Below are 13,707 nucleotides of genomic sequence, written 5' to 3'. Positions count from 1 at the left end.
TAACATTAACTGGGGCCAAGCACATGCAGCTAGGTTGGGCACAGCATAGGTGACGCTGTGGATGCAGAGAGATGTGGAAGACTGGTGGAGATGTAATGTGCTTGTTATTTAAGCCTCACTAATAATCACAGTAGTTATGTCTTGGTTGCCAGTTTTTAGATTTGTGTGTTGAAACATCTTGAACAAAATGTTAGTGAGAGCAATTCTGCAGCATCCTGCTGACTGAATTCAAGGTGCTGCCTCGTTTGCCATCTGCCTGCAAGCTCACAGTAGTAATTATAGCGAGTCTCGCAAGTGCTGGAACAAGAGGTATGTCAAATGCATTTTCCTGCCATTTGAAGGTAATTTTCATTATCTCAACTCGCTTGAAACTACATACGATTATGAGCTGCAGGTGTGAGAGCCACACAGAAGCAGACAGACGTGTGTACACACCCACAAGCAAGATATCAACTCCTAGAGTGTCCAGAAGAGTTTATGAACTTATCTTGGCACTTTTAAATTAACTGCAGTGCTAGAGAAATTTCCCTTCTTATTACTACTCCTGTCCTTGTGCATAGAATCTAAACATCCCTTATTAGTGTGACAGTATAAAAAACAAAAAAAGCATGCTGGATTTTGCTGAGCATTGCTGAAATAACATGCACTGGAATAACAACACACAAAAAAACTGCTGAAAGTGAAAGTTACTTGCAGTTTGTTGAAACTTCCATGGGTAGTGGTTTATGGACATAGCCATAGTGAGGATAAGCAGGGTGAAAATGTAAAATTGGGACTTTGTGCCAAATTCATTTGGTGCTTGAATTCTGCTGAGAGTTGAGGTCCTAGAAGTGACTTTTCTTTGGAAAGTGATTAAAGACCCAGTGCATTTGAGCATTTGTCACGTGGGAGGAGGAGGAGGTTTGCATCTGGTAGGGCACATGGGAGCAAGGTAGAACCCGGGACCTGCTCCATTTCTTCAGGAATCTTCATGTCAGGGTATACAGGCAACTATCTTTCAGAGCTGTGCCTGGAATTCACTTTGAAGCAGTGGAAGAGTAAGCAGGCAGAAGGAACACCTGTCATTACATACCTTCTATACTGATCCACCAAGAAAAGTGGGGTAGGAAAGATGAATGAGTAGAAGTTAGCTTCTCCTGGATTTCCCTGTGGGACTGCTTGGTGTCACCCACTGGAGGAAACAGCATTCATAATCCAAATACACATTCTCCTAAAGGTGGCTGTTGTGACTGTCTGAACTGTTTCCCACTCTGCTGATGAGATTGGAAACATAAGGGATGTGTAGGGAAAGAGCAACTGAAGCTGATTGGCTCAGTGAGGAAGACTTACACAACATCCAGGCCATGAATAGATTTAAAGGAATATAAAGAAGGGTTCTTTAGGAGATTATAAATACTAGGTCTCTCTCAACCTACTTAAACAGGACATTCATGCATGCCTTGAAGTAATGCCTCTACATTTGTACTTGCAGGTTCAAGAGTCAGGCATTCTCAGCAGCTTTGTGTCTGAGGTTGATATTTTTAGAATCACAGAATGACCTGAGTTTGATGTCAAAGGCAAGAGCAGATTTAAGCTTTCCTCATTATATGCTTTAACTGAAAGCACCACTTTATAGTCATCTTTCTTGTTCAAGATTTAAACTAATTCTGTGCCAGTGGAATATCCTGTAGTTTTCAGACAAGTATTTCTAGAAGCATCTGGACAAATGTTTCCTATGGATTTGTGTTTCATGGTAACTCATGAGCTCTGATAACAACACCTCCATGACTAGGATGCGTACCCCCTTCTTTTCTCACCTTATTCTACAGCCTCAGTCAGTACACTCTCAGGTGGCTAATGCAGGCTGAGCTGACTCAGTTCCCTAAACTGAAGGAGTCCATCATTCTGTCAGAGGTAGCTGAAATTATCTGATAGGGTCAGAAGTTATTGAGGAACATATATAAAGTGTGATCACATAAGTCATGTTTCCATAGGAACCGGCTAAAAATACATCTGTATGAACACTCAGCACATCTATCGTGATGAACTATTATGTAAGTAGGATTTTTTCCTCAGCAAGAGCATTGCAGATGCTTGTTAATAATTGGTGGTAGAATTTACAGACAAGTTTACAAGTCTTCATGTGTGCAATTGGCTGTGTGCTTATTATGTTGTCTGCCTTCACTCCTGCTGACTAAAATGGGAAATTAGGAGAGCATCCTTTCTCAAGGCTTAAAAACATCCAGAAGATGAAAAATAGCCTGAGGCTTAAAAACTTCCTCACCTGGTAAGACAAACAGGGTTCTGTACTAACAGTCATCTAAATGTGAGTGTTGTAACTATAAGTGCTGTACGTGAAAGGTGGAGAGGAAAGCTTGGAGGCCTGTATCTCATGGAAAGCGTGCCATATTGCACCATGGCAACATGTGAATATTTGCTATTTGCAAGTAATGAATCTCTGCAGAGCAGGAAATTGTCACCAAATAAATCATTCACATTGTAAATACATTTGTACCTTGGGATAAATGTTGTTAGGATCCAGATTTTTGTGGTGTGGTGATTTAGGTTGGATGAGATGAAACAGAGGAGGTATTTTTACCATAAGGTGATGTATGTTGTAACATCATGTGTTCTCCATGACCAAGTTGAATTTCTGTGTTTGTAACTGCTTTTGTCATTGATTTTAGAAGCCACTTAGAAATTTCCTATTTTGCCAGCTAAAAGATGGGACTAGATGATGGTTAGGAAAAAAACCACCAAAAATATCTGGCTTGAAAAATTGCATAGAAGTGTCCACCTCTGGACTTCTCAAAATCATTCTGTAGCCTGTTATAATAATTTTTCCCAAGTTCCAGAATTTCTTTTCTAAGTATCTGGAAGCAATTTTGATCCTGTTCTCATTTTCTATTTCATTTTCCTTCAAAATCATATTAGGGTTAAACGATAAAGCTTAGCATCAGAAGCTGGTTTTGGTTTGCCTTTTTTTTAATTCAATTTTTAACAATAAGAAAAGCTAAGACTGTATATGTAATAGTAAAACTTAAGAAGTGTACATAATGTTGTACCATGCATATTGCTCCAAAGAAGGAGAAGGAAAAAGTCCATATGTCCTCTGAACCTCAGAAAATAGCATGTCACTGGACAAATTCTGAATTTTGATTATTAGCAAAAGATGAATAACTTACCGACCCGGAGTTAATCATCAAATATATTATTTAAACTAAAAATGAATAGAAGAATTCAACATTCTGTCTGTGGACAATTCACTGATAGAAAAGAAAAAAGGGTGAAATTAATCAAATAAATAATTCATTGTAAATCATTTGGTTCTAATTATAACAAGATGCTAAAAAATAGATCAGCTTCTCAAAGCATGGCAGAGTTCTGCTATGCATACATATCACCACAAATGCAGCTGTCAAAGTATAATCCCTGTTTTAATTGCTTTTGGTTCAGGACAATAGTCAGGTACAGGAGTGGTAACAAAAGCATTGACCTACCCCATTTATTAAAAGCTATTTTGTTTGCTTGCTTGCATGACAGAGCATCCTGAGCTAGTGCTTCTGCAACGTGAGAAAGACCAGCTTGGCCTTCCCAAATCCTCAAAGCAGAAGCCTGCATAAAATTGAGGTTTTATGACCTTCTGTCTCACTGACTGCTAGCTCAGAGGTCTGTACCTCTCTTTTCTGAGGGGCTAGCTAATAAAATGGTGAAGAGCAGGCTTTTCCTGGTCCTCTTTTTGTCCCTCATGAAGAAGCCCTTATTGATGCTCCTGCAGGACAGTGGCTGGCTCTGGGTGTATCAGTCTGCAGAGAGGATCCTTTTTCTGGCTGGTGCAGGAATCTTGCCAGAAACATTGCTCAGCAACCCAGGTGCTGATGAATTTTAGATGGAAGATGAGGGAGAGGCAGCACAGAAACAAATGAGACCTGTATGGCCACGTTTGTTCTGAGGCCTCCAGAACAGTCTATCACCAGGCACTTCAGCTTCCTGAAGTCTTTGACAGCTGAGAGCTGGGTTTAGCAGGCTATACTAGTCCCACTGTGCTTCTGCCCATGGGTTGGATCACATGATCCTTGAGGTACTTTCCAACATGATATTCCATTCTGTGATTCCACTCCCCCATCCATCTGAGGGACCAGCAGCATTAAAAAGCCTGTACCAATGAATACGCAGTGGCCAGCATTTATTAATTTTTTTTTTTAATTTCACTTATCTTCCTCCCTATCAGCAGAACGAGGAAGTCTTCTTCCTCGAGGTTTTTGTTGTGTTTTCAGAGCAAGTCAGGGTTGGATGGGTTCATTTGCGAGAGCTGTGTTACCCAGCCAAGGACAAATCCGGTGCTACACCCTGCACTCACAGAGGTCCTAGCTTGGTTGCCAGTGAAAGAAGGGCAAGCAGTTGGGGTGGGAAGATGAGAGCATTTTTCATGAGATATCTGTAGAGATTTTGAACAAAACAGCTTTTATTGCTGAAACAACTTTTAGGGCAGCCTTGGAACAAAGGCAGGAGAGAAATCCTGAGTGTGAAAATAGCTGACATGAACTGGAGCATCCACTTAACTACAAATGGTGCTTTTTCTAGAAAGCCAAAAAGTCCCTACCCTGTCAAAATTGGAGCGATAGTTGGAAATCTGATATGCTTCGTGGCTCAGTGAGTTCAGTATTTTTGAATATTTGTGCAGCCTCTTGGATTTGTTACATCGTTAGTTCAGGCAACAGCTGGATGTCTGACCCTGTGACCATGCTGCAAAAGTGTCCAGTCCTTCAGCCATGAGAAATTGCTGAAGATGCTAGTTTTCTCTGCTGCCAAATAATAAAGCAGACTGCACCTTGTGTACAGTACCTGTAAGATTATTGAAAAGTAAGGGGGAAGAGCAAGAAGACTATAAAGAGGGTTAAAGTTGCCTTTATGTCACCTTTGCCATATCATACTAGTAAAAAATAAAATCCTTAGAATAATACAATCTCACAAATGTTTTTGCATCAGCATTTTGTCCTCTGAAAATATATTAGAAACAGCTTTTGCACGGTCCTTGTAAAATTTGCAGTGGCAGAAAATTGCTTACCATTAATATACAATAATTCTTTCTTTTTTTCCCCTTCAATTTCAGATCCCTAAATACTACACAATAAACCCCAATATGCTGGTGATACTGGGATTTTTCTAATGTTAGCAATTTTGAATGTACTCACAATGTTTTTGCCTTAGTGGTATGAAAGCAATCAGCACTGCAGAACAGGAAAAAAAAGAGACCAGTACCACGTATTAGTCAGACTCAAAACATGACAAAATTCAGATTACCCCATGCTGAATACAAATGGGGTAGAAATGTTCAGAAACTGCAATCAAATAGCTTTGAATGTCAAACGAAATTACTTTGGGAGTCTTCTAAGCCCTCTTCTTACAGCACACTGGAACATAAATCCCCTACTTTCATTTGATTAGTCCAAAAGGCTATAGGATGTGTTATTAAATCTAGAAAACATGACCAGAGTCTTAGTCATTAGCATCACTGAACACACAAATTCCTTTAGGTCTTTATTTTTTCTCACTCTGTATGTTTTAAATGGAGCATGATCAGTGAACTTTTAAAATCAAATTATACCTGAAACTCACGGACAGTTATAAATAATAATTTTTTTTAAAGAAAATGCTTTGGGAGGTGCTTAATCTGCTCAAATTGAGTGTCACAGCAAAATAAATACATGTTTTAATATTAATGAATATTAGAAACTGTGGATAAAAATATTTTGTTCTTTGTAGATGATAAGAATCTTTGGTTGACAAACTTCCCTGCAGTATAGGGGAGCTATAATCAGCTTTGACAACAAAGCTTTGATGTAATTAAGTTACAGAAGTCTGCACTTAATGGATATTTGCAACACTGTGCACATTTTGTTTTTTTAAACCTGGGAAAATTATAACAGAGAGTGAAGACGACTGTGCAAAAACATTGATATAAACAGTAATAACAAGACCTTCAATCCCAGAAAACACCTCAGTTTCAGCAAGGATTTATGCTTGTGCCTTAGTTGTAGTAAATTTAAGAATGAGCGTAGAACTAAGCATGTAGTTAAATGCTCTCCTTGCAGACCCTTGAGTCTGCAAGAAATCTTTGCTTTCCTCTTATGGCTTCTTTTTAAAAGAGGTTTAACTGATCATTATCATAACTGCATTGGACCATGTAGCAGAGTATCTTGCACTGGGCAGACATACAGGATATGACAACCACAGAAGTACAGGGCAAGCATTTAGTCCTTGCTGGTAAACTCTTCCAGCCTCCAGTGGTTTGAGGTCCTCAGCTTGGCATGATGTCTTGATGTTTAAGAGCCTTTGATGGATGAATTAATTAATTTTTCCCTCCACCATCTTTTTTTCTGAGCAAATTTTTACAGATTTGTTAACAAATTCTACAACTGAACTATGAGTTCTTTGTATTGAAGGTGCATTCTGAAAACTTTGTTTGATACCTACTAGTTCTTGTACAGGAAAAAAAAAAAAGAGTAATTGTTTCCCATTCTATTTATGCCTTCTGCAAGTTTTCCAATGCCTCAATCTCCATCTTCGTGATCTCTTTTTTTCAAATTGAGGAATCACAATGTGTTAGTTGCTCTTTGCTTGGAAGCTGGGCCAAAATTTGCACCAGATGTTTTTTTCTGAGATGAGTGGCTCTTAAATGAGCGCAGGAATTAAGATGTGGGCATAATGGTCTACTGCTTGGAGTCCCTTTAAATTCTTGGCTAAACCAATAGTTTGAATGACATGTGGTATAACAGATAATTGATTACAAAATGGAAGAACTGGTCTGTGTGATGGAAAAAAGAGGAAGATATCCTGTTAGATCCCATATTGCCTCATGAGTCTCACCAGGGAAGATGTGATGCCCCTTTTGGTTGCAAAGTCCATGGCGTACTGTCCCTGACTGCTAATTTTGCACCTGTGTGGGGTGCAGGTTTATATCAGCGGATGCTGTGGAAGTAAGTGGCTTGAACATTAGCTTCAGGGTCAAACTCTGCAGTTGTTGGTGAAGTAAGCATAAAGGAATGCACCTTCTTGAGCAAGTCTTCAGGACGTGTTTTCTTGACATGCATTCCTAAAGGTCCCTCTTAAAGATCTACCTCTTAAAGATCTGTGTGGATGTCTTACAGAAGTCTGTTGTTGTTATAGTAAAAGTGTAATTTCTGTACTATTTTGCACATGGATTCTTTACTGAGGAAGCTTATTTTTGGTTTAACATACTCCATTTACATCTGTATCTTTGTTGAGGCTGTGACTATAACAACAATAACAACTCATTGATTCTATGGAGTGGTTAAACAAATGTCAGTGATGACATTTCCACAAATACTTTTTTTTTGGTGGAAAAATAGTCCGTACTTCCAGGAGTGAGAAATTATCTAGTCTCAGAAAAGGACACTATTATTATTTCTAGCTGCAATACAAACACAATATTTTATTCAAAACTCTTTTTTTGTTTGCAAATAAGTGTTAGGGTGAAAAGGAAAAATAATAGCACCCAGAAACAGGCCTGACTCTGTCTAAAGATACTACTGATTCTTTTATTTCAGTTTATTTGTACTCAGAGCACAGGTTCTGTTTGTGGGAAAAAAAAAAAAGAAATCAGCACATTTCCCTCCAACCAAGATTTATGTGTATGTTGCGGTTAGGGCAACAGATTGTCTCCAATTTTAGCAAAGTTTTCATTTAAAGTTGCAAGTGTGTGTACACCTCTACAGTGTCTGACATCTGCTTGATATACAGATATAGATATTTGTTTCAACACTGTGACAGCAGCAGAATTTTTTATTTTTTAAAACACATCAGTGCAATAAGATGACCTTAATTCTGATTTGCCAGTTACAGAGATTTTGAAATCAAGGGTTTTCTGATTTGTTTGCAGACCATTTTCTCTAGTCCATACCAGTTTCTTCTGAAACTGGTCGTATTTCTGTAGGGTGAAAATTTTATTCAAACCTGCTAAGCCCTTTTTCCCTTACTTCCTCCTCTTCAGGCCTTTCAAAGTTAGGACTTCATGGTTCCCTGCTATTTATTTACTGATTAGTGAAGGATATTTGGTCTCAAGAGGTCATACACTCTAAAATACAGGATAACCTGTGTCTGAGCCTGTATAAACATGCTGTAAAGCCCTCAAGTGCCTACTCCTCTCCAAGCTTGCTAGATGTGCTTCCACATGATACAGCTTAGAGCCCATTTAAGTCCATCCATGAGCCAAATGATTTTCCTGTCCTTACATCAATTTTTGCCCTGAAGGGCATACACAATGCCATGCAAAGCCACAAAATAGAAGAGGATTTTCAACAGCTAACTATGTTATGATGATAAGATGCAGCCTTTCGTATATATTTTCTATATAAACTTGTCTGGTTTATGTAATGCTTCCTGTGCTTTTAGTGAGTTGTGACCTGGTGGTGTTCTCTCTAAATTACTATGAATGATTTCATTTTTTTACCTTATCTTCAAGTTCCTGGCATTGTTTATTTCTCCTGATTTCATGAATTCCATGTGAAATGTGCCAGTTCCTCATATTTGTGACAAAATGATTATTTTTTGGTCTTTGTAACCTTTAGGGTTTTGCACTGCTCCTGCTGTCATGAACACCTCATGCATAGGTCCCCCTGCTTGCAGATCCTTTTTATTTTTCAAAAAATGTTCTCTCTCTTACTAGAATCTGTTTTGAACAGCAAGGAAGACCTGAATAACATCATGGCAAAAGACAAAGGCAAGCAAGAAATGCCAGAGATAAGTGCAGTTCTGGAAAAGTTCTAGAAACAAAGTTAAGAGTCAAGGTCATTTGTGATGTCAGGGGAAAAATATGTTTTCTTACACATGAATTCGGCATTATATGATTATTAGAGGATAATTCTGCTGAGGACTTGAGTCTTGGATACTTTTTTATTTGTCTTGCAGTATTCTGCAGCATCTTGGTGCTCCAGAGCTCTGGCCAAGTCTTGAAGAGAGTCTCACGAGGTACAGATTTTTTGGGTCTGGACGCAGAGATAGTTCAGACACTCTGGAAAATTTGAGTCTTTATTGAACTGTTTGGATGGAAGCAGTTAATCTTTCTAAACTGTGTAATGCTCTTTCCCTTTGCTTTGTTTAGTTTGCAAGTTTTTTGAGGCCGGCCTACGTGTGTTTGTGTAACAAGTGGTACAGAGGGCTGTAGTGTCAGCTGGGTTCCTATTTCAGCAATTCATGATTAATTTCACTATATCTTCAGAACAATGATGAATAGTCAGTCCCCTGAAAATGCACTATCAAAGTGGTGCCCTATAACAGACACATGAATTTCTTCACTAAATTCTTCCAGCTGTGTATTGTGGTTATAAGAAAAAGAGGGATTCTAGTTGACATTATTTTGACAAAATTTTGAGACAAAATTGCCCACTTCTGGAGATTTTTTCACACCACTGTGTTTGCTGACTCCTAAAAAGGAAAACAGGAGAGGTGTGTTTAAGAAGCTATTTTACAAGTGGCTGCAATTTGCTGCCTCTGTTCTTCCTCTTTCTGCAGCCTCCACTCTTGCTGGGCCATTCCTTCCAATGCTCTGATGGCGCAGAATTTTCTTGGGACTTTTGTGAATGTAGCAACTCAGGTGCATGGTCATGGTAGTTCCATGTACCCAGGTGCCACCATCTCACGGTGTAGAGAATATGGAAGGATGATAAGCTTGCTTAAATATACTTTCTGAGCATTCGATTAACGTAAACTTTTCTATCTCTATTCAGCACTGGTGAGCCCACACCTAGAGAAAGGTTCATTCCTAGGCTCCCTGGTGCAAGAGAGACATGGTCTGAAAAAGGTCAGTGAAAGACCATAGAGATGATTAAGGAGTTGGGGCATCCCTCTCACATGAAGAAACTAGGGGTGCTGGGTTTGTTCTTGGAAGACAAGATTTAGGGGGATCTCTTCAGTGTGTGTATTAATACCTGAGGAGGTAATAAGGGAGAGCCAGACTGCCTCAATAGTACCTTATGACAAGACAAGAGATAATGGGAAGAGGTTGAGTTACAAGAGATTTCATCTAAGAATAAATTTTTCTCTGTGAACACTGGCACAAGTTGCTCAGAGAGGTTGTGGAAACTCCATCCCTGGAAGTGTTCAAAACTAGACTAGACATGGTCCTGGGCATCCTGCTGTAGCTGACCTTGACTGAAAAGGAGGATTGGACTAGATGATCTTCAGAGGTTCCTTCATCCCTCAACTGTGATGAGATTCTTCATATTGACCTTAAGTTATCATAGAATCAAATAACATGTTGAGTTGGAAGGGGTCCTCGAGGATCATTGAGTATAACTCTGGTCCTGCCCACGATGTGCCAATGTGCCTGAGACCATTGTCCAAATGCTTCTTGAACTCTGTCAGGCTGGTGCTGTGACCACTTCCCTGGGGAAGTTCCAGTGCCCAACCACTCTCTGGGGGAAGAACCTTGTCCTGATATACAACCTAAATCTCCCTTGACTCAGCTTCATCCCATTCCCTCAGGTCCTGTCACTGGTCGTGAGAGTGAGGAGATTGGCACCTGCCCCTTCACTTCCCCTCAAAAGGAAACTGGAGTCTGCTACAAGATCTCCCTTAATTCTCCTATTCTCCAGGCTGAACAGACCAAGTGACCTCAGCTGCTCCTCATACAGCTTCCCCTCAAGGCCCTTCACCATCCTCATGGCCCTCCTCTGATAGCTTAGTGTCTATTTTTTATAATGTGGTGCCCAAAACTGCACACAGTTGTCCTTAAATGGCTCATTAAATGAAACTTGGCTCTTATAAAAGGAAAATAGAAGTCTGTGTTGCTTCCAATGGTTATATAATGTGTTACCAAGTGAAAGGCTTAGTTCTAGTGAGTGTGGTTTTTTTGGTGCTGTAACTTTCATCCTTTTTCTGAGGACTTTCTTTTCCTTCTTTAATTATTTTGACAAATTAGGGAAGGCTTTCAGTAGAAGATGAAAATTCTTCTCTGCTGTAGGAGAAGAATCCTGGGCCCAAGTGCTCAAAAGTTTTGCTACCAGATAAGTTTTTGTTTTTTACCAGATAAGTTACCAGATAAGCTCGTAAGTTTTGATACCCAGATATATGTTTAAGGCTACAAAAAAGAATCATTCAAATAACAGAATTGCTCAGAAACAGACTAATAGAGTGCATTTTACTCTTGTGCTCCAAGTAAACTTCTCCCAGCTATGGAGAGAGGAAAGTGTTGAAGTCCCACCACAGGTTCATTTTATTCTTTTAGCTCAAAATTTACCAGCCCTATTTCAGTTATATCAGTATTTACTAAAATGGTCACCTCTATAAAGCCAAATATTCAGCTTTTCAACATTTTATAGTGCTTCAGGTATATTCACTGATTAAGCCTCTCAACATCCCTATAATGGCAATGAGTTGGTCTATATTGCAAATTAATAGCTAAGGAAGTTAATAACTCAGTCACACAGCTTTTTTATTTAAGCTTCAGTCCTTTGACTTCTAATTACATGCTGTAGCAACCATACTATGCTTCCCTGTTAGGGAAAGTTTTTTAATGAAGAGCTTTATTCCAGGAAATGTCTTGTTCCCCTCCTGCTGATCAAGGGAGCTCTGCTGGATGGATTTTTGTATCAGTGTGGTACAAATGATGGATTTTACTCAGAGACAAACTTTGGAAGGCACACTTGAAGTCTGATTGGCAGAAGGAAAGGATTTGAGTACATGTGGCATTAAATGAGGGCAGCAGTTGGTCAAATTGTGTGAAGCACTGTCATTCATTTACTAAAGACTTACAATGAAACAAGAAAATATGCTGGTAGCAGCACCTGGATACCCTTTCCTCTTGCTCCCCCTCAAATCCAGGATTGGACATATTCAGCAGCCTTTTTAGCTCTGTCTTCCTGAGAAGATAATCTGCACCCATGGCTTTCTTTCTATGTGAGGAAGGATTTGAGTTGTGGAAAAGGAAATCCTGACAGTAGGTCTGAGAGGGGCAAGTGTGCAATATTATGCCAGCTGGTTTAGCTCTTGGAATGATTCAAAGAAGCCTTAAGATTATTCTAATATTTTCCAGGTCAACTCTGGCTCCAACAGCTGCTCCAGCAGCTGGAGGTCTGTGGTTGTGAGCTGCTGCTGACATTTGCCTACATCACCTCCACAGGGAAGGAGAACAATATGAGTTGGTGTTTCTGACTTGTGGTGCATGAATTTGCTATGCAAGGAGAATCTCCTGCTTCTCAGCCAGTGTGGCTTTATGGCCCCTTTGGGCTGCTGCAGAGGTGTACATTAGAGCCCAAATCTGTGCTGAAATAAAGCAGGAGATGGCTGCTACTACTTGTAAAGGCACAGCTAATTATTTTTACTCATTTCCATCCTTGCTTGAACTCAAGGAGTTTACCAAGTCAGTTCCACATTTTGCACCCTCTATAAAGATATATGGCTGAGAAACATTTCCAGGTTTTCTTCCAAGAAGCTTGCAGCCTCTGTGAAATTGTGTATGACTGCTCAGATATGATTTTCATCACAGTTCCTTGTAAAAGGTGGTCAGATGTGTGACCTGTGTTGATACAGATGTTTTTACTGTGTAGTGATTGTGGAGCAGGACCTGGGTCAGAAAGGCAAAGACCCAAAACTTTTTCTCCAGGGCCAGATGCATCAGACACTAAATCAAAATTTGAATACTTCCATGCGTGCTTTTCTCTCAGAATGCCGACAGGACACTTTCTGATCTCAGTGTCATTGCAGCTTATCTGACACAAATTCTCACTCTCTGCTACCAGGCAATGTCTCTCAGGAGACCCATTTCATATTAAAAGATTGGCCTCTGCTCTCAGTAACCTCAGTATAAATCTAGAATAAATTTTATATTGTCAGCAACAATTATACTTGTCATTCAGGGCACAAGTTATGGATATAGGTCCTGCCCGAAAGTTGATTTAAAACTGTGATGATTGGAATGTTTCTCTCACTGCCTGGTACAGGTATTTCCCATCTGCTTAATTTTTGGCATGGGCTCATTCTTTCCTTTGTACCTTTTCATTCTGTGGTGCAAAACCAAATTTGTGTACAAATGCTGAGTATGACCTGGCCATGCTCATTTCCATCCATTGTCTTGCATCTGAGCAGACTGTCCATCAATAACAGTGACCTTCAGCAATTTATTTCTTCACCTGACTATATTCATATGGATGGCATATGTTGAGCACATGAATACTACTTTGGATGGCTCTTATTTTAGCCATAGATCAGGAATAAAGTTGTCCAGACTCTCTTTCAAACTCTACTTTTTGTCCAATTAATTTGAAAACAAACAGTTCTTTCTTAAATGAAGAATTAGCGCCAAAAATGAACAACAAAAAAACTTAGAGCAAAACAAGACTGCAAAAAAAGGTTCATGAGAAATGTAAAAAGTACAAACTAATCTGAAATTCTGTTTCAGATTTGCAGATTCTGTGATAACCCTCCTGGTTTTTATGTCTGCCAAGGTTACTACCAAGCTGTAGGAGCTCACTGACTAAACCTCTGTGAACACTGTGAATAAACCAGTGTGAACGCAGTCAATTCTCCCACTATATCACAATTACAGAAATAGAGGCACTAGGTAAGTTTATGCCAGTCCTCTGGGAACATTTAAAAAAAGTTTAATAGCCCTTAAAATTTCTCATTTCTAACCTGTCATAGGTTTACCTCATGACTGCTCATTTTGTTGTGTTATAAAAGCAGATAGAAAATTAGATTTCTGGCTCA

The 13,707-nt window shown here is 39.4% G+C and overlaps 1 long non-coding RNA gene across 1 annotated transcript in view; it reads left to right on the top strand.

The window, feature by feature from the left end:
- The first annotated feature begins 2,048 nt into the window (after positions 1-2,048).
- The window catches only part of LOC139591258 (uncharacterized), a 266,401-nt gene continuing 254,742 nt past the window's right edge, over positions 2,049-13,707 (top strand). Inside the window, exon 1 of the long non-coding RNA XR_011679591.1 lies at positions 2,049-2,266. This is a non-coding gene — a long non-coding RNA (uncharacterized lncRNA). The remainder of the gene's footprint in view (positions 2,267-13,707) is intronic.

The sequence above is a fragment of the Agelaius tricolor genome, unplaced genomic scaffold (genome assembly GCF_023055355.1).
Source record: "Agelaius tricolor isolate 1412-34295 unplaced genomic scaffold, bAgeTri1.0.p SCAF_6, whole genome shotgun sequence".
NCBI classification, from domain to species: domain Eukaryota; kingdom Metazoa; phylum Chordata; class Aves; order Passeriformes; family Icteridae; genus Agelaius; species Agelaius tricolor.
Note: the sequence above shows the minus strand (reverse complement) of the source record. Positions and strands in the feature narration are given on the sequence as shown.